Genomic DNA, 24,054 nt, shown 5'->3' with positions numbered 1-24,054 from the left:
GCTTGTCTTGTCTTTCATGTGGATGACCTCTCATATTGGGCTTGCTGGAATGACATGGTGGACAGTCTTGCTAAAGCTGCCTGCAACGCTGGACCTTGATGACAGAAATGTTGAGCCCTCACTTTCGCTGCCCTTAAACATAGAATATATTCAGCCGCTTTTGCCTGTACAGTACAGCGTAGGGATGCAGAGAGGGGCACTAGTGTTTCCATACAACATCATGATAACTTTCTGCAGAGCCTTCACAATAGTACCGGCGACGTGGACTCATGGTGCATAGGCATAATGTTGTAAGTGCCAGGATAAGGTTGGGATATCGTCCTGTGTTGGCGGCAGGTTTGGACAGACACTAGATATACCACACTACACCTCATGTAAACTGTGTAACCTTGCTAATGCCAATAACCTTGAACACTACTGCCTTCTTTATTGCCCCACTGTCAGGAATCTGTTACCTCAAGGACAAAATTTACTTCAAACCTGCCAATATTTACTCAAAGATGACCACCTAGACATAATTTTGACTCGTCTTCCTCACTTTGGTGGCTGCTAAACTGTCTGTTGCAGTTGTTGTGATAATAGAATACGATCTCAATATTGTTTTTTTTTTTGTGTGTTTTTTGTGTTTTTTTTTTTAGTTTTTTTAATTTTTTGTGTTATTTTTAACTGATTATACCGATGATTCAATGCTGTAATTTTTTTTTTTGTTTCTGTTGATTTCTGAATGTAATGTATGTAACTGCTAATATGTAACTTTGTTTGAGTCTTTGGCGTAATATTTAAATTTAAATAATAATATAACATTCATGCTACCAAATCCCCAGGACCTCTTTTTCATCACTTTTTTTAACCTAACTTGTTAGTACCTAATTTCCTATACAGACAGTCCCTTGGTTACATCGGGGGTTTGGTTCCTGAGGCACGACATAAGCTGGAAAATGGCGTAAGCTGGAACACCATACACATATTAAAAATTTTCTGAAAATGAGTGCCTTATCTTTAATCCTTTGGTTATCTTGGAAACTTCCAAATTAATTTACCTTGCTTCTGGTGAGGTGTGCATCCATAATCTTGTAGAATTTCCTGCAAAACTATCTAAAAAATGTACAAATATTGCTCACTCGCTTACAGTGCACCGTAAAACAGAAAAGATGTACTTCGGAACATCCACTGTAACCCGAAACAGATTTTTTGATGAATACATATTTGGAAAGTTCCATGAGCTTGGAACAACATAAGCTGAGACCGACGTAATCCGGGGATACCTACAGTAATTCAATACCCTTATGGCACAAAAAACCAATTAAAATTTTTTCTGTCATTCTAAGAGGGTAACTTAAGGATTATAAAGTTTGGATTATGCCATTTCAGCTTTGTTCAGACAGCCTTTCGATTAATCAGAACAGAATACCCATCCACCTTTTTGCCCTTCAGACTCTTACTTAATACATTCAGTGACTTTTCCAGATATGTTTCTGGATCTTAAACCCCATCCTATGCTTCATACAGGACAGACATCCTATCCAGCATGTCTAACTCATAGTGTAAAGGTCTGTATTCTAATCACCTTCCGATATAAGTGTGGTACAAATACAGGAAGATCATGGTTAAGTATTTTATCATTTGTACACCTTACGTGGAAGTCTCTTACTCCCCTCTTGACTGAACAAGAATTATTATCATTAAGACTAAAAATAAGTCATTGCAAAAATAAAGCATCTACTGAATGGAATGTTAGTGTAGTAAAGAAAGTGTTTAGAAAAATCTAAGGCATTACTGCTTGACCCTGTAAAGTAATATTACAGTCTTTTTAATGGCAGAAAGAATTGAAGATTTTGGGCACTCGATAGCATGGTTCTTTGAAAGAATGTAGATGGTGATTCTCTGACAGCAAATCCCACACAGTGGATCATGTGCCAGGTACTTATACCACTTATGTAAATTTTTAATTGAAATCGAGAATATGGAAAGTGCTCAAACAGAATGTTTTGTTAGTGGTTTAGACTATAATTACCATAGTTGGAAGACAGAACCTTCACTCTAAGCTCTCTTCCCATGAAGATTAAGACCATGGGAGGGGTAGACATATAAACAGAACAGTAAATATATTCTAAAAATAATAGAGCTAATGACCTGAAGTTTGTTGGTCTAATGCCTTCATGCCTGTTGATACAGAAAGTCTTACAAAGCATTACAGTACAGTGGGGCCTCGTTATCCACGGGGGATAGGGCCTAGAACCCCCCCGTGATAAGTAAATACCTGTGTTATCCTGATACCCCCCTCAAAAATTGCTTAAAAACTGCCTACTTTAATAGTTAACCCACCCAAGACCACTATTCCAATGTTTATAATTGCCCTACTTTAGTTCAAACACCAATATGTTTCAACTATCACCTAAACTAAATTCAAGACAGTTTTAAAGTTATTGTACAAAATTAGCCTTAAAAAATAAATGTAGTATATGTACTACTGTAACATAGGTATGTAGCCTACTAGCCTAGGGATTACAGCTAGAAGCCTACATACGCATGGTGGGCCTCTTTTTTTTTTTACAAGGAAAGAGAGGATGAGTGGTAAGAGAACTATCAAAATTATGTAAATCATATGGGTACTCACCAACAATCTATGTTGATAAAGATGGCGAACGATTTTGCAGTGCAATCCAGTAATATAATAACGATAATGCTACCACAGTATGCAGCGAAACATCTCTTCCCTTCGTCACAACACGTTAATACTAGTATATTCCACGTAAAAACCTTCATCTGACCTTTAGGCGTCTTTCCCATAAGAGTAAAAGAATCAGGGCTTTTGGATGCCACATAATTAACTCGTTTATATGGGTACAATTTAAAGAACGCGCCGCACACCACCTTTTCATAACAACAACAAACAAACGTTTGTAGGCCAGTGTTGCCAACTGGGAATGGCAATTTCTTGCTAGATTTTGTTCCATAAAAGGCTAAAAAATCACATACCGTATATACTCGAATAACGTGCAATCTCCCATATCGTGCAACCCCCTAATTTTCACCAATAAACAGTGGTTTTGTGTTTTGTCATGTATCTCAGTATCATGCAAGTTCATAAGTTGGTGGTTTAGCCTGCTAATGGCCGAGTCATTCAGATGATGTGTTGCTGATGCTAGTCAATTTACGGTAATTTTCTTATTAATCTCGAGAATTGAATAGAAAATCTCAAGATTTAAAAAAATCCCAGATAATTAAAATAATTGTAAAATAACACGCCTTGGAGTCCTTAATCATTCTCTCTCTCTCTCTACCTCTCTCTCTCTCTCTCTCTCTCTCTCTCTCTCTCTCTCAGGAATAAATACGTACGTACTGTAATTTGCAGTAAATGTGTAGACATTGTGTGCGTGTTTAAAAAAATGTGCAGTCCACCACCACATTCCGATGTTTCGGTTTTGGAATTTTCAGATTTCGGAAATGTGAGGTCAGATGCATAATCAAACAAACACCACTACTGCAGCAAAAAGGGATTTTGACGTAAGGAAAAATCATATTTCTGGGCGATTGGCTCGTGGTCGCCAGCGAAATATCCTTTAATCTATTATTTCTAGGGTAAATGTACTAACACATACCAGAGAATAAATAAAATAAAGAAAAAGGTCAGTATAACTGACTCGCTCACCCTCCAAGAGGGTGTCGGTATGAACACTAGGCGAGTGAGACCACTACCACGAGCCAAATACCAATAGAAATCTCCCACAACAAAAAAAAACCCTCCATGAGGAGAGCCGACCCACAGATGTGAGCAGCTCGTACTACCTACTACTCCATCCATGCTGCCGACTGCTGCTCCTCGGTGGTGGCCATCCTGAAGTTAGCAGACAATCTTGGGCGAAGGGATGGGTAGGGTGGGATTTTCGCTGGCGACACGAGCCAATCGCCCAGAAATAGATTTTTCCTTACGTCAAAATCCCTTTTCTGGGCTCAGCTCGTGTCGCTGCGCGAAATCGTACCAGAGAAATAGCACAAGATTGTAAACAAAAGTAATAAAACAAATCAGAATAGGTCTCAAATAAAAAATAAAGTAAATATAAAAAGAATATAATTGCTAAAAAGATACAAATACACAGTGATACAAAATAAAAATATGCTTAAATTACCCTTAATTCTAAACAGTTTCTTAACATAAGGTAATTTACATATGTACAGAGGTAAATTGGCTTACATGTAACAAAATGGTATCTGTGTAAAGGCATGTATCAAAATATAATAGCAATTAAAACAATCAAATAAACAAATTAATCAACAATGATAATATATAAGAATGTATATGACTTAATATACAAAACCCATAACCATTATAAATGAGATGTATCCCCTAGCATAAAAATAAGGGGGTAACATCCATGAGATCAATATCCATAATCATCTGTGAGTGTCCCTAGCAAAAAAAAAAATAAGGGGCACCCACTACATCATCATAAAAGCAGCTAAGGCACAAGGTGAATGTAAATGAAACACGGTAGGAATAGACGAACTGTTGGGTGAAGCAGGTAGAAAGGAGGACTGAATCTTCTACTATAAATTACTAGAGTCAGGGGAAAAGGAAACTATGTTTTCCCGCTGCTACTGCTGAAAATTTCAGAGCTTCCAAGGACTTAAGGTAATGACGTTTGAACACTGTCGGCGATTTCCATCCGGTATACTTTTTCAACTCATCGAAGTTCATGTGTTTGGAAATAATTAATTGAGGTGGCTACTGCTCTGACATCATGTGCTTTTGGGAAAGAGTCAGGATTGGCTTGTTTAATAAAGTACAGGATTTGTTGCTGATGCCTTAATGGATAAAGTTCCACCTTTTTCCCTCTTAAAGAGGGGCCCCGCCCCGATGAGGATGAGGAGGTCCTGGATAGAAAGGCACGTAAGGTTGAAACTGGACAAAGGGTATACATCTTGTGGAAGAGGTAGTACTTTCCAAGGTTCCCACCTCATCAAAGGATCTTCATTCTTTGCCAAAAAGCTACGTTCCGGAGAAAGTAGACTTCCCCTGTGGGAAGGAATTGAATATGATCCGGATCTCTGGATAAAGCCGACAGTTCTGAATTCTTGCTCCTGAAGCCAGGCTTAATAAAATAGGGTTTTTCTTAGGAGCATCATAAACGAGCATGTGTCATTATCGGTTTCGGAAGCCAGTTTTAGAACATCGTTAAGAACCATGAAACTGACGTAGGCCCTCACAGAAGGCCTAAGTCTAGCACATGCCTTAGGAATAGACGAGAAGTAGGTATCCGTCAAGTCTATGTTAAATCCAAATTGAAAATATCTTTTTCAAGGCTGACTTGTTTGTCGTAATCGTGCTAGCTGCTAAACCTTTTTCAAATAAGGATCTGAAGAAGGATATAGCGAATTAACTGTCATGATTCTGATATCTGACTCTCTCAGGAAGGTTGCTAACTTTTTGACAGCAGCATCATACTGCCCTCAAAGTTGAATCCCATTAATCGGATTCCAAGAAGAGAATATTCTGAGGGTCAATATTCGCATCTCTTTTTGCCGCAAACTTCATGAAATCCATAAAGTTAGGGTTTTGAGAATCCCTGAGGAAGCGAACACAGTCTTCGTTTGTACTGACTGGGAGAGCTTGGGACTGGGGCATCCGAAGAGGACGAAGGCCCAGTTCCAGAATTAGGGGATACCAATTGCTCTTCGGCCAGTCTGGGGCTACTAGAGCCACTTGACCCTTGAATGTCCTGAGTTTGTTCAATACTTTCATAAGGAGATTCACTGGAGGGAAGACGTAAATCTTCTCCCAGTTGTTCCAGTCCAGAGCCAGGGCGTCCGTGGCGTAAGCCAGAGGGTCCAGGTTGGGGGCTACATAACACGGTAGTTTTTGGTTGGTTGACTTGGGATGCGAAGAGATCCACCTGTAGCCCTGGGACTCTTTGAAGGATCCATTGGAACGAACTGTTGTCTAGTGACCATTCCGACTCTAGGGGTACTGATCGGGATAGGGCGTCTGCTATGACGTTTCCTCACTCCAGCTATTGTGAGTGGAGGAAAGATGCCAACTGAACTTGTCTGCCAGGGAGAAGATGGCTACCATGACGTGATTTAGATGACGTGACTTGGCCGCTCCTCTGTTTATACAATGTACTACCACTGCGCTGTCCAGGACTAGCTTTATGTGGGAGTACTTTGGTGGGTGTAACTTTTTTAGAGTCAAGAACACTGCCATTGCCTCCAGTACGTTTATATGGAACTGACGGAACTGGAGATGACCAATCCCTTGAACCTTTTTGACCTGGGAATACCCTCCCCAGCGCTTAAGGACGCGTCTGTGTGGATGGTGATCCCTGGTGGAGGGAACTGAAGGGGTACTGACACTGATAGATTCTTGACTTTTGCCCACGGCCGAAGCCGATTCTTTAGAATCAGAGGCAGAGGATAGCTAGCTTGTCCCTGGACCTGACATTTGCTCGCGAGCGCCAGATCCTCGGTTAGGTCTTTCAGTTTGGCTTTCATTAAGACGTTCGTTACTGATGCAAACTGAGAGAGCCGAGGATCCTTTCCTGAGCTCTCCTTGATGCTAGTTTGTGACTTAGAAATTGCTTGACTGACTTCGCTATTTCTTTCCTTTTTGGTAGATGGAATCGACAGAGTGTGGGAGGATAGATTCCATTGAATGCCCAGCCACTGAAAGTTTGACTCTGGAGTGAGTCTTGACTTGGACTTGTTTATCTTGAATCCTAGATATTAGGAACTGGATCACTTTCAGTGTAGCCTTGTTGCATTCCTCGACTGATGGGGCCCAGATCAACCAATCGTCGAGATACGCCACTACCATAATCCCTTGCGATCTGAGTTGTTGCACTACCACTTCCGCTAGCTTCCGTGAACACCCTGGGGGCCCGTTGAGTCCGAATGAAGGAACTACCTTGAAGGAGAATGGTCTGGTCTCCTATCTTGAATCCCAGATACGGACGGAAGTGTCTTGCAATAGGGATATGATAGTAGGCGTCTGTAAGATCGATAGAGGTGGTGACGGCCCCACGGGGAAGTAAGGTCCGCACCTGTGAGATCGTGAGCATCTTGAACTTGTCGCAGCGGATGGCTAAGTTTAAGCGGGACAAGTCTAAGATTACCCTTCTTTTGTGAGCCTTTCTTTGGCACGCTGTGAACAAGCGACCTTGAAATTTTTAATCTCTTGACTCTCGCTATAGCTCCTTTCTGAAGGAGGTCCTTTGCGTACTCTGTCAATTCTTTGGAAGGAAGTTGACGGAAAGGTCTGGCTGGAGGTGGGTTCGTCAACCAGCTCCAACCCAGCCCTTTTGACACTATGCTCTGAGCCCACTGGCTGAAGTTCCACCGGTGGCGAAAGTGAAACAGCCTCCCTCCTACTGAAGTTCTTCATTGGTTCTGGTAACCGCCTCGGCCTCTCTGAAGTGCTTTCCCCTATTAAAGGGGCCTCCCGATCCTCTCCACGAAAGGACCGCTTACCTCTGCCTCCCTTACCCGAGCGGTCATACTTCTGAGAAGCTTGACTCTCGAAGGCTTGATTGTAAGCTGGAGAGATGGCGTATGAGGTAGAGGGTTGAGGCTGAGGGGATATCACATAAATTGGCTGTGATTGACCCTTAGAAGGTGGAAGGTTGAGCTGGGTCTGCACTAACGGCACTGCTGGAACTTGTTGAGGAAAGCCGGTTTTGGGTTGCTTCTTCTCGGTTCCAAGGTTGGAAACGCCTAGGTTTCCTCTGTCCCTTACCTTTAGGGGTTCAGGTCCGGTTCGCCTATCCTCCTAGCCGTAAGGCCCCAACGGTCCTTAAGGGCTTCTGGTTTCAAACCTCGTAGCCTCTGCCATTGGACTTCCTTAACCATAGCCTCTGGGAAGAGATCTGCGACCCCAGATGTTAGAGGAGAGTAACCTATTCGGCTCATGTCGAATGGTTGCCTCTAGCAGGACATGCTTCCTACAATTCGTTCTAGCAGTGGCAAACTCGAACATATCTGACTGCACCGTTTGAGTCAGGGCTTTGGTCATAAGCTTAAAAAATTGGTTTCTGATCCATAGGCCATGGTTTGCTACCTCAGACATAGCCATAGAGTTTGATTGATCTGGCTAGTCGTGATTTTGCGTCAAATTCAGCCTGAATAAGACTATCTGGGAGCCTGGGTAGCTTTCACCAAACTGCTCCATAGCACAGTCCGGTTGAGTTTGCCAGCTGAGAATGTATTCGGCAAGTCTTCCCACAATTCTCCAATTGAAGGGAGTAACGGAGATGTGGGATCTGCTTCTTTCAACTGAGGCATGGTTTCCCCCTTCTGGGCCGCTGAGATGGTCGACCTTGCTATCTTGGTTAGGAAGGGCGGGAGCGGGGTACTCCTCATCCATTGTGAAAATGGTAAAGGGACTTTTAAATGGTTGTATCTTGGTGTTGTTAGAACAATCCATGTCCTCTAAACATCTGAGCCATTCTCTCTGAGCCTGGTCTCGTGAATAGAGGACTGTCTCCTTTGGTACCCTATCGTCCCGAACCATAGCCGAAGGCGTGAGCCTTGCGTAGCCTATGAAAGGAGGCTGTAGGCCTTCCGGGTAGAACTCGAAGTCCTCTATTCTTCGAGTTCCAAACTCCGGTATGGAGATGAGACCGTCCTGGAAGGGGGCGTATGACGCTACTCTCCATGGGTTGTTCATAGAGAAAGCAGGAAGTGAGTCATACGGAGGAAGCTGAGTTCCACTTGTGTTGGAAAGTGAGGGAGAGGCTAGAGGAGCTTCTCTTAGCCCGGCTATAATAGTATCTTGGGAAGTGATCCTATCCGACAGGCGAGAGATCATTTGTTCCATACTACTCTTTAGGGACCCAACTAGGTCACCCACCTGTTGCAACAGGCCAGGCATTGGAGTCCAAAGCCGGAGCTGCTGCGGAGGTGGAGGGGAGCTCTGAATTGAAACCAATGGTAGCGGAACTGGTGATTCTGCCGGAGTGCGAGATCTCTCCTTGGATTTACTTTTTTGAGGACTTAGAGCCGGAGCTAGAAGCTTTAGACCTGTCTGGGCCGGGATTGCGAGCCGGAGACTTACGTGAGGAAGAAGACGAGGACGTCTTCTTAGACGACGATGACGTCTTAGTCAAGGTCATCACTTTAGCCTTGACCTTAGGTCTAACCGAAGCCTCAGGAGGAGTATATAATTCATCACCCGTAAAGCCTTGGAAGGATGGAGAGGTTGCAGGGGTAGAAGAAACAGTCACACCCAAGGGCGACCCTTGGGTTGCCCACATTACTTACCTCGACCAACAGGTCTCTATACCTACCATCGGTTCAACATTAATATCCAGGGTTGCGACATCCGTGGAGATATCCTGGTCTTGTTCAGTTAAGGAGGCCGCCAGCTGTTGTTGGATGAAGGCGATAGTCGGGTCCGCCTCTACTGGGTCGACGTAACTGTCGCCTTGCCTCCGGGAAGATTAATAGTGCTAACCGCTTCTCGAGGATGTAGGCTGACCCTTGGCGGCGTTCTTGCCAAAACCTCCGACCCAGGCCCGCAGGGTAGCCAGTGCGGTATCCCTTACTGCCGGAGCCTGTAAGAGAGGGCGTATTTTAGATTTAAGAATCACTTAAAAACTAAAACTTAGAGTATAACTTAAACTAGATGCCTTAAGTTAAAGTAAATGATGAAAACTTAGCACTAAAAAAGAAGCGGAGCAGCTACTGGAGATGGAATACTACCCCTTCCAAAACCGCTGGCTCACCAGATCGTAACATATGGACACGTCTCATGGTACCAGACCTGGATGTCCCCGTGCGGAGTCGCGCATGGAGCATGGACCGGCAAACTTCGTGTCCACAGGGGTCCTGAAGTGTAGCGGAACATCCCGGATGCTCACAGTTGGTGGCCTGTAAGTGGGAAGACACATGAGTATCTTAAAAGGCATCACTTACAGACTAAAGGACAAAAGAACTCCGTTACATGCCGGAGCTCGGAAAAAAAATTGGCATAACCCCTCCCTGCATTGCCTGAATAGGCTATATCCCGGAGAGATCCGGTAAGATATGAAAGGGAGGGGGGATGGTTTAAGGTACTTAAGATAAACTTATAGATAACTTAACCTAAACACAAGCGAACCGGACTAGGTCCAGTGTGAAGCGGAGTGTAGTAACTCAGCAATACGGTAAGGTTAGTAGTGACCTACTGTATGTTCCGGTCCACTCTGCTGGGTGGACTAGCCCCCCCCCTTCCGCTGGATACCAGGACTCCGATCAGGAGGAGCTCTAGTAAGGAGGGAAAGGGCGAGAGAACATACATGCTCGGCTAGCCCGGAGCGACAAGGTAAGTAACAGAGGGGGGGAAGGGGGGAAGGCCAGGGCCCCCCCACAAGTATACCACCCGGCCGACGAGAAGAACCGGAGATGGTCGAGACCAGTCTGGGTCTGTCCCGACCTCCCTAGCCCCTCCGCCTGAGGGGAGAGAGGGAGGCAGGCTCGGGTATGCGGAGCGAGCATGGGCCAGACCGACCCACCCCGCCCCGACTCTATGGAAGAGCGGGAGGGGGGGGAAGGGTGACTGGGCAGGCGTCTGGCTGTCCCGTGATCACGAAGTGACCACGAGGCGGTAAACTGAGATACGATAACCAAACCTAGGCCAACCAACTGATCAGAGAGAAGCTATCGGGAAGCAACTTGAACTGAAAAGCGGTAGCATACAGGCCCACAGGGCTAAAACCAACTGATCAGAGAGATGCTATAGGGAAGCAACTGAACTGATCAGCGGTAGTATAGGCTCTATGAGCCAGGACCTAGGCTAAGCCAGACGCCTAACTAACCTAACGATGACAAAATACATATATAAATAAAATAAAATGAAAGAGAGAAAGTAATATAGCAGGAGAAAAAATCCAGGAGTGTACGACTAACCCGAAGGCAAGTCTACCACTCAAAGCTAGTCAGAGGCCGATACTAAGAACCTGGACTAGGGTCTGGATAGAAAAAAGCCTACATAAGGTGAAATACATGCATGCATGACAACCTGAGTAGACCTTAATCTAAACAAAGCGGATAATCAAATAGAGCGTACATAAATAAGGGATGTTCTAGGTATGGGAGACCAAGAAACGACCCATCACGCGGCAGAACCGTGCTGCCATGCTTCCGACCCCGAGAACGATTTTATACCTAAAAAAAACGGCAAATACTGTCCCAGGGTCGGAAAAAAACCAAACTAACCATAAATACTGAGTACTTAACTTAGCTGCTGCGATAGCTGCACGCTCCATTATAGATAAATCCAACGAAAGGGCACAAAAAAACACAGAGAGAAAAATAACACGTGTGACTCGTGTGCGCTAACTGAAAAGGATGGCCACCAGAGGCGCAGCAGTCGGCAGCATGGGATGGAGTAGTAGTAGTACGAGCTGCTCACTCTGTGGGTCGGCTCTCCTCATGGAGGGTTTTTGTTGTGGGAGATTTCTATTGGTATTTGGGCTCGTGGTAGTGGTCTCACTCGCATAGTGTTCCATACCGACACCCTCTTGGAGGGTGAGCGAGTCAGTTATACTGACCTTTTTCTTTATTTTATTTATTCTCTGGTATGTGTTAGTACATTTACCCTAGAAATAATAGATTAAAGGATATTTCGCGCAGCGACACGAGCTGAGCCCAGAAAACATTTTTTCCCTTTATGTTTTTCATTATTGTTTATTTATTAATTACAGTTTATTTAAATAAATATTAATATAATATTGTTAAATGAATGTGAGATAATTAAGATCACCTATAATAAAATAGTGGGACAATTAATACCATATGTTCACTAATAGGTATTATTTCAAAACAAACATTCCGTAAAACACAAAAAATATATGTACATAACAATCAAAATTATAATAATGTTTTGCAGTTCAACTTGTGAATTTTAACAATAAGTATGACTATATAATATATTTTACCATATCGATCTTGAAGTTGAAGAGTCGTAAAATTCTGAGGATGGTCCGGGAAAAGGATTTGTACTTTGTGATTACGTATCGCTACAACACCATGTGGGTATTTTCATACCACTATATTGATGACGCATCGCTACGACACACTGGTGTTTTTCATACCACTATACGTTTAAAGTTAAAAACATGACATAGAATCGACTTTGCGACTTCATTCACTTGATATTTTAACGATACATACTATCATTTGTACTACTAAAACCATCTTCACGAAGTAATTTTTTTCGTAAGATATGTGTTGTTGCAAAAGCTAGCTTATACATAAAAGGCTTTTATAATTTAAGTCATCTTAGATATACATATGCACCCAAACTCATTGTGGGGAAATTTACTACTGTTTCCTCGGATATTGAAATACTTTAGCATCATTCAAACACTTTAATAATATAATGCCATAAATACTAGGCTATACATATTTACATCGTATACAAATACTACATACAGTTATATACACATACTTTATATACAAAGTTAACAGTTATATACACATACTTTTATATACAAAGTTAATAATGAATAGTGATCAGACGACAGCTGTGCACTGGACTACGTATGTACTACTTGGAAGAGTAAAACGAACAAAAATTTTGTTGTTGTTAGTCGCCTGGATAGAATAACATTTTTCCAGAGATTAAAAAGCTGAATTTTGTTTTGAAGGTATGTCAACCGCGATATTATATTATTGTTTTCACGAAGGAATAATTATATAAAGAAAATTATTGAGTAATTTTTGCCGTCAGCAGTCAGAAAATCACGAACATGGTAACGTTCAAACCTAGTGCCATCCATGGCGTATGTCTATAATAGAACAGAAGCAGAGGGCAGTCAATTGGATAACAGATCTCCATGGCTACCAACCAACCAATCAGGTGTTAGTTATACTACTCTGTAATTTCTTAGAATGAACGTTTACACACACGAAGCTAACGATGATGTATGTGTTTTGCATACAGTACGTAGTTTAGTTTTATTATTAGTGTAAGTATTTTACTGATTTCATGAAGAATAGAATGATTCCTTCTCATTACTTTGAATGCAAAATGGCTTGAAGATTCTTCCGCAAAAAGAAGAGAAAAAAAAAAATTCCTTAGAAGATGATATCTATTTACTAACGCGGTTGACATACCTTCAAAACAAAATTCAGCTCTTTAATCTCTGGAAAAATGTTAATCTATCCCGGCGACTAACAACAACAAAATTTTTTGTTTGTTTTTATCTTCCAAGTAGTACGTACGTAGTCCAGTGCACAGCTGTCGTCTGATCACTACTCATATGATTAATTTTGTATATAAAAGTGTGTGTACTATATAACTGTTAACTTTGTATATAAAAGTATGTGTTATATAACTGTATGTAGTATTTGTATACGATGTAAATAATGTATAGCCTAGTATTTATGCATTATATTATTAAGGGTGATTTTGAATGATGCTAAAGTATTTCAATATCCGAGGAAAAACAGTAGTAAATTTCCCCACAATGAGTTTGGGTACATATGTATATTGGTGACTTAAATTATTTAAAAGCCTTTTATGTATAAGCTAGCTTTTGTAACAACACATATCTTACGAAAAATTACCTTCAAAACAAAATTCAGCTCTTTAATCTCTGGAAAAATGTTAATCTATCCCGGCGACTAACAACAACAAAATTTTTGTTTGTTTTATCTTCCAAGTAGTACGTACGTAGTCCAGTGCACAGCTGTCGTCTGATCACTACTCATATGATTAATTTTTGTATATAAGTATGTGTATATAACTGTTAACTTTGTATATAAAAGTATGTGTATATAACTGTATGTAGTATTTGTATACTATGAAAATAAAATGTAGTAGACTAGTATTTATTGCATTTATATTATTAAAGTGTTTGAATGATGCTAAAGTATTTCAATATCCGAGGAAACAGTAGTAAATTTCCCACAATGAGTTTGGGTACATATGTATATGGTGACTTAAATTATAAAAGCCTTTTATGTATAAGCTAGCTTTTGTAACAACACATATCTTACGAAAAATTACTTATGTGAAGATGGTTTTAGTAGTACAAATGATAGTTATTGTATCGTTTAAAAATATCAAAGTGAACGAAGTCGCAAGTCGATTCTATGTCATGTTTTTCCTAAACGCGTTGACTTAACCTGTTAAGCTCACCCCGCTATAATACGTTTACTTACCCGCGATCTACTCGGTAGCGCCTTCAACGGGATATTACGTTCAAAACTTTGACTGTGCTTGTCAAGCCGTCAGCCCCGTAATAATACGTTTACTCGTATAGAAATGTAGGAACATCATTTGGTAACACTCTCAGCACACGGGGAACTTATTTCCAGCCTGGAAACAACTCTTTCCTGGTGGTCGCTTATGCTAAAAAACTGCCTGTCCCTGTTGGTTTTCTTTCAATACGCTTCGGGCGTTTATCGAGACAAATTGGATTTTCGCGTCTTTCACAATGAATGTCCCAAAGAGGAGGCGTATTTCTTCAGGTGAGATCATTCAAATACTAGATGAGGAGTCTGATATTGATAACCTATTTGATGATGAGAGCTCTAGTTCTGAATCCTCCAGTGATGATACAAACTTTTTCTTCCAATAGCGGGAGTGAAGATGAATTTTCTTTGCCGAGTGACTGGACTCCCAGAGCGAGAGAGAGAGAGAGAGAGAGAGAGAGAGAGAGAGAGAGAGAGAGAGAGAGAGAGAGAGAGAGAGATTTCCTACACTTAATTACAGTAAGAATAATAAACATAAAAATCAATATTAACTTTGAAAAACTATCATCAGTGCTATGATCGCTGATTACAAAAAAAGCGTGACGGTACGTTAGCAGCGAGCTCATCCGGGGAGGACGCTTAACAGGTTAAAGGAGAACGTTATTTTGGTTGTTTATCACTGGCACAAACCCATAACAATGCGTGTATGTATGATAATTCTAAACTATTATTCACTACCAAAATAACGATGATATTTTGCGATATATTTTGTATTGAAAATTAATGTTACGTTATATTCCAAACATTATTACTACGTAGCATGAATAGTACTATAAAAATTTCGAAAGATAATCTTGCTGTGACGCTACCATAATTTGATTTTCATATACGTACGTACATTTGTCAGCTGGCTGGCCTCGCATAGATAAAATTGATTTCACTGATATGGAATTACTCACGAATAGCCTTTTTATTATGAAGATATGACGATAATATAATAAGGTAAAAAATGCTTTTATGTATTTCGTTTACGCTTCGTCGCCAATAACAAACAGCAATACTTACGATAATCTAGACAAATAGCGTTTGTATGACTTCATTGTTCAGAGAAGTTATATATACGAATACTGCCAAAATAATAATGAAGTTCGAATTAATTTTAGCCTTAATGTTATTACTACTGTAATTACACTACCACTACTATTAAAATTTCTAAAAGTTTATCAAAACAAAAAATGTCGCTTTGAACAGCAACCGTATACATAAACCATTTTCGTACGTAAAGGTATATGCTTACATTTTGTGGCTGGCCACTCCGACGATAAGTTGAGTGCAATGGTGTGGAATTATTCTTCGAATAGGCTATTTATTATGAAGATATGACTATAATATATAATGGAAAAATGGTTTTATTACCTTATTGTCAATTATATCATAATTGAATGTTTTGTGTACGTTGGTGGTTATCGCACTGCAACTACGCTTAGCCTACCAATGAACGTCGTACATAAACCTTGAATAGGCTATTTATTTCGAAGATAGGACAATAATATTAGGTGAGAATGGTTTTATTACCTTTATTGTCAGTTTAATATCATTATATGAGTCTTTAAATAAGAATGTTGGTAGTTATCGGACCACGGCCGAGGGTTAGCCTACCGAAAAACATCGCATACCGCAACACAACAACCCGTGATGCAGCGATTCATACCAGTGATGTAACATGAGAAACGGTCCAAGAAAAAACCCGTGATTAACTGGATCCGTGAATACTGATCCGTGAATAAGCGATGCCCCACTGTAGATGATATGTTTTTTTCCCAAGAGTTGTACTTCTTCCTGAATCAGGGAGAGATTGGGTATGCCTCATTTGAGGACCATCTCTAACTACTGCATGAAAAGTATCGTGATCTTCAAGGTAAATTATTGAGAAGTCGTCCCTTCTTATCAGTTTGATAGGAACCAGTAAGGCCGTGGATTGTATCTACAAACCTTAAAATATTCCTTAAAAACTATTCATTTTGATACTGTACATTGTCATTGTTAATGCTTTAGACAGAGTTGGCATTCAAGTTATTCTAGATACTAAGTTAGTCATCAATTCCAGTTTCATGTACCTTCAAGGTTCTATGATTAATTTTTGTTACTTATAACTATACCTATGGGTATAGGATTCAGTAAATGTATTTCATGAGCCCATAAGATTTTGTTTTATTTTTGCTGGATATCTGTCTTATTACTTGTGGTTTTTGCAGAGTGTTCCAGTGTTCTTATGTTTACAAAATACGCTAGGTGCAACTCTGTATCTAATGGAGATTGCCCCAAGTTTCCGAGTGGTGGTGCTGGTCCTGTGGCACTTGCTGCAAGCTTGATCATATAGGTTCAGCTGTGGCAGCTGTACTGGCAGACATCGATATGACAGTATGTGAAGATGTGCATTTAAGTTCAAGATGTTGCTGGTTATTCATAATTGCAGATATAAAGGCAAATGCCACAAAGGGAAAATGAAGCAATGGAATGGTTGCTAGACCTTTCGACACGGTCCTTAATTGCTAGTAAAGGACCGTGTGTCAAAAGGCTTAGCAACTACTCTGTTGTTTCACTTTCCCTTCGTGGCATTTGCCTTTATTTATGCATTCATCATGTTCTATATCTTTGTGATTCAGTTATAAATAATTGCAGATATTTGTAGATTTTTAAAAAATGTAGTCAGTATAGTGTATTTTTTAACTACAATATCATACATACAATTTTTTTTCAGTTTTCAGATTATTCCCCGTATTTTTGGATGTTGGTGTATTTACGTGCATGGCCCGACAGATCTCCATTCCAAAATAGCTGACGCTCGTTATACTGATGTTGATCGTTTATACTTTTCATATGTTTTCAGGTAGGCTAATTCATGTACTACAAAGTAAACCTTCATAGATCCAGGCTAATTGGAGGTGCCCTTCTTCCCTCCTCCTTTGCTGGATCTTTGCAGAGTTTATCATTACTTTTACGAGATAGGATGGATGAGTGACTCAAATTCCTCCTATTGATTTCTGTAGTATTCTGCATTTTCTCACATTTGGTTGGAACAGGCAGTGTATTTTATTTTATTTTTTCTTTAATCCTTAATTCAGGTGCTTGAAATTTTAACTTCAAATACAATACCATATTTCTATTGATTTTTTAAAAGTTTATATAATCTCTCTTTCTTTTAGTTACTTTTGGTTGTAAATAAGAAACAACACTATTCTTGCATGGTGATCTCTCATTGAACGTATCACTATTGATGATATTAATATAAAGGTAATATTATAGGTTTTCATGAATTTTGTTTTTAAGAGAGATAAGAGTTTAAGTCTCCCTTACTGCGATATCCATCTCCAAATAGTTTCTGTGCTTCTGATTCACATTTCATATGAACTGTCTCTGGATATTTTCTGTTTTGATACAGTTGCCATGTAGCTAAGTGGTTCTTCCATCACAAACCAATTACTTTGCATTAGCCCTGTTGTTCACCTGCTCCATCCTTCAGCCACTGGGGAATCCATACCTGGTCCACTTGATTGAGTATGTGTCCAAGTTCCACAGCCCTTTGGTGGCAGACTGAGTTACTCTTGAGTTTTAGTGCCTTGTATTTGGTCTCAGCCTTGCTTCCAGTAAAATGGATTTGCTACAATTCTTTTTTTCAAATTAATTTTCATTCATTTTCAGTTGTGTTTACATATAGGCAGTACCCAGGTTATGGTGCTTGGCTCATGGCACCATTAACCTGATTTTACGGTGCTGTAACCATTTTTACAGTGCCATAACCCGGTTTTACCATACCATAAGTGTCATTTATTCCAATTATTATTATGATGTTCCAGTGTATGGCATTTCTCAGGTTACGGCGTGCCACTGAAAACGGAACCCCCACCATGAACCAAGGACTGCCTGTCCTCTTTCTTGGATGGTGTAAAAGCATTTCATTTAATGTCACAAATGCCACTAGAGATTTCTCTTGCAGTTCTAGGTCATTTGAAGGCATGTGTGCATCCCTACCTTCTTAAGTTCAGAGCTTGTATAAGTGTTAGACTTTTATGAAAAGCTGTTCTGTTTGCTGGTTTCATGTTTGTTTAGTTGGTATAATTATTTTTTCCTAGTTTTTGCTGTTTACTTTTCTTCTCACTGAGTTAAGCATGTATAGTTAGTTTGGGGGTACAGTGGACCCCCCGTATTTGGGACTCACACATTCACAGATTTCTCTCGGGAACGTTTCCCCGCATTATTCGCGGAAAATTCGCGCATTCGCTGTATTTTTCTATGAGAAATATCCACAAATTCCTGGTTTTTTTAATCAATTTTTTTTTGTGATAAAACTATTAAAAAAAACAGTATGAAAATTTTTAGTGTGTTTTTGTTTTAGTTTTAACTAACAAAATAGGCGTTTTTTAGCGTTTTTATGGGGGTTCCTAACATTCATGGGTTCTAACTATTCACGGGGGGGCGGGGTTCTGGTACCTATCCCCCGCAAATACGGGGGGACCACTGTAGTGTTATATTTATACGTTATTAGTAACTAATTGTGAAGCATTTAATTTTCTTAGCATATATTTTGATTAGTTATACTTCTCTCCTATTTTCTTTTTTATGCTTGTTGCTGATTATGGTTTGGTTGTACAGGCAGTCCCTGGTTATCGGCGGACTCGGTTGTTGGCAATCCGGTTTTACAAGGCGCCAATAATGAGTTTATGGCGCCATAGCATACCTAACAGAGGTGGCGCCGATCACCAGTTATTGGCGCCATGAGCTCCATTATGGCGCCATAAATCACGAGTTTCGGTTAGTGGCAGTTTTTGCTTATCGGCACCCCTCCGAGAATGGAGCCCCACCGATAACCAGGTACTGCCATTATGTATTCTAGTTTAAGTGTTATTAGCAGGTGACACCAATCAAAGCATCATCAATCTGTTTAAATACAGGCAGTCCCCAGGTTACGACGGGTTCGGCTTACGACGTTCCGAGGTTAAGGTGCTTTTCAATTATATTCATCAGAGATTATTTCTAGAATTACGATGCATGTTCCAGGGTTACGGCACCTGCAACGCTGATCTGGCACAAGAAATATGACACCAAAAATGCAAAATAATCAATATTTGAAGGTATTTTATGATGTAAAATGCAATAAGAATGCAGTTTACTACATAGTTTTGAATGCACTCAAAGCATTAAAAGTAAGGTTTTCTTAGGATTTTTTTATTTTTTATGATGTTCCAGCTTATGACGATTTTCAGCTTACAACTGTCTTGAAATGGAACCCTGTCGTAACCCGGGGACTGCCTGTATTTTGTTCTGATAATCAGCTGGGACAAGTCTGACTCAGATCTTCCCGCCCTTTGTGACAATTTAAGGTCTAATGATCGTCTCAAAAGTAATTCTAATGATTGTGTCAGTATTAGATTGATAAGTCAGTGAACATAAATAGTACAGTGCTAGTTCAGGTCAAAATCTAGTCTGTGGAGAAAGATCATCAAGACCTTAGAACCTCTGTGAGACCTGCCAGATTTTTTGTCGTCATGGTCTCTCATTAAAAGTCATTCTACTGTGGAGGTCCTAGTTTAGTTAGGACTAATTGGAGGAATTTTTCAGCCTCCTATGGGGAACCACTTGGCCTCATGTCAGTTTGTCAATATAAACTATTAGTTATAGAAAAATGTGTTGTGTAACTTAGTAGAGGCATACTGTTTCATTGACTCCTCCCTTTGTATGTAATACTACTATAAAATTGGTAGGCGCTGAATTTTATGATATGTATTCGTAATATCATCTTCATGTCCCAAACCCTGTTGTTTTCACATTGTATAGTACAGGCAGTCCCCAGGTTATGTTGGGAGTTCCGTTCCTGAAACGCGATGCAAGCCGGAGCACCCTTTTAAAAAATAGCTAAAAGTAATGAATTAAAATTGATGAAGGCCTTACCTTTAATCCTTTGGTTGTCTTGAAAACTTCCTAATTGATTTACCTTGCTTCTGGTGAGGTGTGCATCCATGTTCTTGTAGAATTTCCTCTAAAAATGTACATATATTCTTCTGTCGCTTCCAGTGCACTGTAAGGATGAAACACTTCAACCTTAGAACATCTTCTGTAAGCCAGAACAGATTTTTTATGAATGTATTTTATGTATATTTGAAAAGCGCTGTAAGCTTGGAAAGATGTAGCCAAGACCGTCGTAAACCAGGCCGACTTGCCTGTATTGGATATACGTAGTCTTATTTGTTACTTCAAGGTATTCTGAGGACTAGGAGCTCATATCATCAACCAAAGACACTTAACTCAGGTTCCACTCTGCGATATTATCATCAACATGTAGAGGAAACATCTTTGAGTGGTCATTACAGGCTTTCAAGGTTATTAGGTGTAACTAGATGTATCTGAATCATTGATCTTGATAAAATACTTTACAGTAAGAGGAGTTGGTTTACCAAGTCACACCGCACCCTTTTCTATAATTGTGTAGATGGTTTCCATAGTGGCACATAATTGTCTTCATCATGAGCCATCTGATGCTAATTATCTGGAAGTGGTTACTCCGGGGGTGTTTTCATCAAGTTTCATCAAAATGCCTTCTCCACCCATTCGCTGGATGTTTTTTTGCATAGGCATACAGGCAGTCCCCGGGTTACGACGGTCTCGGCTTACGACGTTCCGAGGTTACGACGCTTTTCAATTATATTCATCAGAAATTATTTCCAAGGTTACGACGCCTTCAAACGCTGATCTGGCAGATGAAATATGACATCAAAAATGATATTGTCATGATACAATAAAGTTTGTTCATACTTACCTGACAGATATATATATAGCTGTATTCTCTGACGACCGACAGAATTTCGAAACTCCCGGCAAACGCAGTGGTCGGCTAGGTGGTTAGTACCCATTCCCGCCGCTGGGAGGCGGATACCGGGAACCATTCCATTTTCTATTCAGATTTTCTTTACCACTGTCCCCTGAGGGAGGTGGGTGGGTACTTGATTATATATCCTGTCAGGTAAGTATGGAACAAACTTTATTGTATCATGACAATATCATTTTGTTCATGACACTTACCTGCCAGATATTATATAGCTGAATCCCACCATTGGAGGTGGGAAGGGACAGATAGAAGGATTTTGGAAACATTTCAACATGCAGATGATTGACATCTTGGTTCCCTACCTGTTTAGCATGCTGACTTCGTGATTACTGTCACCCAAGCCTGCTTCTGCTTAACTAGAATTTCCAGCAAGGTAGCGACCTGTATAGCTGGATAGTTCTAGATGATCTGTCAACGGGAGCGTGACCACAATGTGACTAGACCATATTGACCATACTGAAGACAACGAAGCATAATAAATACCACCTAACCTAGCCTCACTAAAGTTAGTCCCATAACTTTCAGGCTAATTAAAGGGAAGACCGCCTCAAGCGGCCAACCCTACGACCGTAAAAAACAAAGCCATAATTAAAATCACACACATCCATTTTCTAAAGGATGGGGTTCGTATTGCTTCTCGTCCCCATACTGTATCCGCGGAAATGTATGGTCCAAGCGAGTAGCAATTCTCATATGTCGCCTTCACATCTCTGAGGTAGTGTGAAGCAAACACAGAGTTGCTTCGCCAAAATGTGGCACCCTGGATATCACTGAGTGCCATATTTTTCTGAAAAAGCCACCGAAGTAGCTACCGCTCTAAACCTCGTGAGCATTAACTTTTAGCAGTTTTAAGATCACCATCCGTGCAGGACGAATGAGCTTCCCTATGGTGGTTTTCTCAAGAAAAGAACGCCAGTGCGTTCTTAGACATTGGTAATTCCGGCCTCTTGACCGAACACCACAGGTTTGTCTGACGGGCCTCTACATTGCTTGGTCTTTTCCAGATAAAATTTGAGAGCTCTGACAGGGCACAAAACTCTCTCCGGCTCTCATCCGACGAACTTTGATAACCCCTTGATATCAAAGCTTTTTAGGCCAGGGGTTGGTTGGATGGGTTTTCCGTTCTTCGCTAAGAACGAGGGGCTCAGCGAACACACGCATTGTGTTCTCTGAAACCCACATGTTTTACTCCATAGCTTGGATTTCGCTAACCCTCTTAGCTGTTGCCAAAGCGGTTAGGAAAATAGCTTTCCTAGTTACATCTTTCAAAGAGGCAGCGTGCATAGGCTCAATGGGGCTGACATTAAAACTTTTAAGACAACATCTAAATTTCCATGAGGGAATCTTGTCTCGTGGAGCTTGATGTTTCAAAGGACCTCAATAGATCAGGAAGATCTAAATCCATTTGATAAATCTAAGCCTCTGTGTCGAAAGACCGTTGACGCATCTTTGTAGCCTTTAATCGTGTCGATTGCACTGATTTGTTTGTCTATATTTCTAAGATGTAATAGGAACTCAGCAATCTGGCTCACAGAGGTCGTGGAGGAGGAAATATTTTGCCTTCTACACCAACTTCTGAAGACAGCCCACTTCGATTGGTAGACAGCTTGGGAAGATGTTCTTCTAGCGCTGGCAATAGCTCTTGCCACCGATCTTGAAAAACCTCTCGCTCTGGCCAACTTTTGGATAGTCTGAATGCAGTCAGACTCAGAGCGGAGAGGTTTTCCGTGATACCTCTCGAAGTGGGGCTGTCTGAGTATCGATTTTTTCTGGAAGTGTCCTTGGGAAGTCTACCAGGAATGACATGGCCTCTGTGAACCAGTCGCTTGCAGGCCAAAAGGGGGCGATCAACGTCATTCTTGCTCCTTCCGACGCCGCAAACTTCCTTATTACCTCTCCCAGGAGTTTGAATGGAGGAAAGGCATAGAGATCCATCCTCTTCCAATTCCAAAGCATGGTGTCTATTGCTATTGCTCCTGGGTATAGAACCGGAGAGCAGTAAATAGGAAGCCTCTTCGTTTTTGCTGTCGCGAAGAGGTCTACCAGTGGGCGTCCCCAAAGTTTCCATAACTCCTTGCAAATCTCTGGATGGAGAGTCCATTCGTTTGGAAGCATTTGATGTTGACGGCTGAGGAGATCCGCACGAACGTTCTGCTGTCCTGAAACGAATCTCGTTAGAATCGTTACATTTCTCAGCTTCGCCCAAAGTAAGATTTCCCTCGTTATCCTGAACAGGGAACGAGATAGAGTTTCCTCCCGGTTTTTTTGATATATGCGAGCGCCGTGGTGGTGTTCCGAGTTGACTTGTACAATTCGTCCCACAATCCTTGACTCGAAGCATTGAAGCGCCAAACGAATCGCCTCTAGCTCCTTGAGGTTTATGTGCCAGGACCTCTGTTCCCCTCTCCAGAGGACCTGACACTTCTTTCCTCCCCCAGTTGTTGCTCCCCAGCCCGTCATGGACGAGTCTGAGAACAACACTAGGTCTGGGCTCAGAACTTTTGAGGGACATCCCTTCCGATAGCTTGACGGGATCGGACCACCATTCAAATGCTCTTTGATCGATTGAGGGATTTCTTCAAAATCTTGTCTAGGTCTTTCTTGTTCTTCCAGTGTCTGCTAGGAAAAACTGAAGCTGTCTAGGTGCAGCCTTCCCAGAAAAACAAATTTCTCCAGCGAGGAAATGGTCCCCAGCAGACTCATCCATTCCCTCGCCGAGCATATTTTCCTTCTCTAAGAAGACCGATACTTTCTCTAAGCATTTTAGCTTGACGTTCTATGGATGGAAATGCTTGAAAAGCCACTGAATCCATCTGAATCCCCGATACACGATGGACTGTGTGGGAATCAGATGGGACTTCTCGAAGTTGACCAGAAGGCCTAGGTCCTTCGTCAGCTGTAATGTCGTATGTAGGTCCTCCAGACACTGTTCCTTTGACGTGGACCGGATCAGCCATCGTCTAAATAGAGTGAGACTCTTATCTTCGAGAGATGGA

At 41.1% G+C, this 24,054-nt stretch overlaps 1 protein-coding gene and 1 pseudogene across 2 annotated transcripts in view; one reads left to right on the top strand and one right to left on the bottom strand.

Annotated features, from left to right (window-relative positions):
- Positions 1-18,215, top strand: part of LOC135205259 (transmembrane protein 241-like) — a 62,381-nt pseudogene extending 44,166 nt beyond the window's left edge.
- LOC135205367 (transmembrane protein 241-like) overlaps positions 1-24,054 on the bottom strand; it is a 261,462-nt gene that overhangs the window by 226,685 nt on the left and 10,723 nt on the right. The gene's annotated exons all lie outside the window — the stretch shown is intronic.

The sequence above is a fragment of the Macrobrachium nipponense genome, chromosome 49 (assembly GCF_015104395.2).
Source record: "Macrobrachium nipponense isolate FS-2020 chromosome 49, ASM1510439v2, whole genome shotgun sequence".
In the NCBI taxonomy this organism is placed as follows: Eukaryota; Metazoa; Arthropoda; class Malacostraca; order Decapoda; family Palaemonidae; genus Macrobrachium; species Macrobrachium nipponense.
This window is presented reverse-complemented; position numbering and strand designations above follow the sequence as displayed.